The sequence below is a fragment of the Seriola aureovittata genome, chromosome 6 (genome assembly GCF_021018895.1).
Source record: "Seriola aureovittata isolate HTS-2021-v1 ecotype China chromosome 6, ASM2101889v1, whole genome shotgun sequence".
NCBI classification, from domain to species: domain Eukaryota; kingdom Metazoa; phylum Chordata; class Actinopteri; order Carangiformes; family Carangidae; genus Seriola; species Seriola aureovittata.
This window is the reverse complement of record NC_079369.1, coordinates 29,122,913-29,125,805: the sequence shown is the minus strand read 5'-3', so window position 1 is coordinate 29,125,805 and position 2,893 is coordinate 29,122,913.

The following is a 2,893-nucleotide window of genomic DNA, read 5'->3' as shown; positions in this document are numbered from 1 at the left end:
GGGTGTTACACCGCCCCTCCCCTGTGTCGCCATGGCAACATGGAAACCTGTGTGCGCGGTGCAGTGGAGGTTCTTCCTGTAGCGCCCTTTTTTAAAAATTTAGCGCTTTTTCTTAACTAAATATTTGAAAATTTTGGATGTGAATGCAAGAACATAGCAGAAAATATAAAAGTTCATAAAGTGAACTTTTGTCCAACCGTGTTGTGGCCTATGAGCCCAGAATGGATGCTGCAATAGCTATGTGTAAGTGCTGCAGGAATAGGGTTATCACCTATGATATGTGAAACACCAGGACACGGATGATTTGTTTTATCTATTTTAATTTCGGTCACAAAAAAAAGTTTTTTGTCTTAAGCTACTTTTTTGCCTTTATTTGAAAGGACAATAGAGATTGACAAAATGCAGCGACACAGAGCAGGGGAGTGACATGCAGTAAAGTCCAGCCAGCTGGATGTCAAACCAGAAACTCGCTGCTGAGGGCGTCTGCACTGACTTGATATGCGCCCTAACCACCCGCCGATGCCATGGCGCCGTGGTTGTGGTTGGGCGGCAGCTGCTAGGTAATAAGGCAAATTGGGCACATACCTTTATGGACATAGAGATTGGACATAACCTGTTTATACCATGAACCATGAACTTCTTCACTGTATGTATACAGTGAAGAAGTTCATGTATACTTGTGCTTGTCAATGTTCTTCTAGAGAAAGATCAGTTGATCAACAGGATCGTGTCAGAGTACAATACATTGTGCAGAAACAATATCTCCTGCAGTGCTGAAAACTCGTTCTGAGGCCACACTGGTGGCTGCTATGCAGTGGTATTTTTTTTGCAAGTGACAACAGTGTAATATTCACATCAAATATAATAGATGATTTTAGTTGAAAGCATCACTTATATGAGATGACTGTTCTCATCTCTGTCATAAGAGAGAACGTTAGTGTCCAACAGTGGAGATGAATTGACAGTGAGCGCAACCCAGCAGACGACGCCTCCAGTGGGCTAAGTGTGCCAAAATTCCTTGAGAATAGGTGATGGATTCATGGCCCAGAATTCCTTTGGGAGCCCAAGCACACATGGCCAGTGGAAACTGTCAATCATAATTCACTAACACAAGATGATCCAGAGGTCAAGTGTCACACTATTATGTATAATGTCATAATTCAAGATGTTTCAAGTCAAACCCATAATGAGGGCCATGTTTTTTGACTTTTCTAGTGCTTTCAACACGATCCTGCCGCCACTGCTCAGAGTGAAGTTGGAAAGTGTGGGAGTGGACCATTACCTGGCTGCAAGGATGATAGACTACCTCACCAACAGACCACAGTACGTGAGGCTTCGTCACAGTGTGTCTGATGTGGTGCTCTGCAGTACAGGTGCCCCCCAGGGTACGGTGCTCTCCCCTTTTCTCTTCACCCTGTACACCTCAGACTTCACACACAACACCACACACTGCCACGTCCAGAAGTTCTCTGACGACACAGCCATTGTTGGGTGTGTTTCGGAGGGAAATGAACTGGAATACAGGACAGTCATCGGGGACTTTGTCAGCTGGTGCAAGATCAACCAGCTTCAGCTTAATGCCAGCAAAACAAAGGAGATGATTGTGAACCCCAGGCGGAAGACATCCCACTTCACACCAGTGAACATCCAGGGACTGGACATCGAGGTGGTGGAGAACTACAAGTTCCTGGGGGTTCACCTCAACAACAAACTGGACTGGTCCACCAACACCCACGCTCTCTTCCCCTGCTGAGGAGACTGAGGTCCTCCTGTGTGGGGCTCTCCTCAGGACCTTCTACGACTCTGTGGTGGCCTCAGCCATCTACTTCGCTGTGGTCTGCTGGAGAGGGGGCAGCACTGACAGGGATAGGCAGAGGCTCAACAAACTGATCCGGAAAGCGAGCTCTGTCCTGGGCTGCCCCCCTAGACTCCATTGAGGAAGTAGGTGACAGGAGGATGTTAGCTAAGCTGACATCCATCTTGAACAATACCTCTCACCCTCTGCATGACACTGTAGGGTCTCTGAGTAGCTTCTTCAGCAGCAGACTTTTACATCCTCGCTGTAAGAAGGAGAGGTTCTGCAGGTCCTTCATTCCAGCAGCTGTCAGACTCCACAACTCCTGCTCTTCCTGACCATGTGCAAACTTGCACTTTTTCATGTACATATCGTGTGTATTGTGTATATTGTATTTATTAGTGTATATTTGGTATATTTTTGTTGTATATTTCCATAGATGTTTATTCTATAGATGTTTATTTTTCTGCTGTGGTAAATGAATTTCCCAGTTGTGGGATAAATAAAGTTAATCTAATCTAATCTAATCTAATACATTTCTCAATTTCTTCTCAGACTGGACCAGACTATTGAAAGCTGTTGCCTGGATTCAAAAGCTTGGAGACAGCCTGCTAGCCCTAGCTACCAAAAAGAAAGAGCTTGCCTCCAATGTCAACACACGCTATCGCCATCAGAAGTTGACATCTCAGCTGCAAGCCTTCAAATCGACACTCAGTGGTCAGTGCATATCTGTGAAAGATCTTGGGAGGGCTGAAAGAGCTGTTGTATCCTTTATTCAGAAGCAGGCATTCCCAAATGTGTTTGAAAAGCTAGAAACAACAACATCAAGTGTTTGCAAAAACAGCACAATTTACTGACTACATCCATTTTTGAAGGATGGGTTGCTTAGAGTAGGAGGACGACTGTCACAAGCATTTATGTCTCAGACCATAAAGTATCCCATCATCCTTCCCGAACAGTCTCACATCTCCAATCTGTTGCTGTGCCATAATTGAAAGGTTTGGACACTGCGGCAGAAATTACATCCTTGCTCAACTGCGAAAGAATATTGGCTAATCAGTGGTAATAGTGCAGCAAGAAGAGTATGGTCATTTCTAA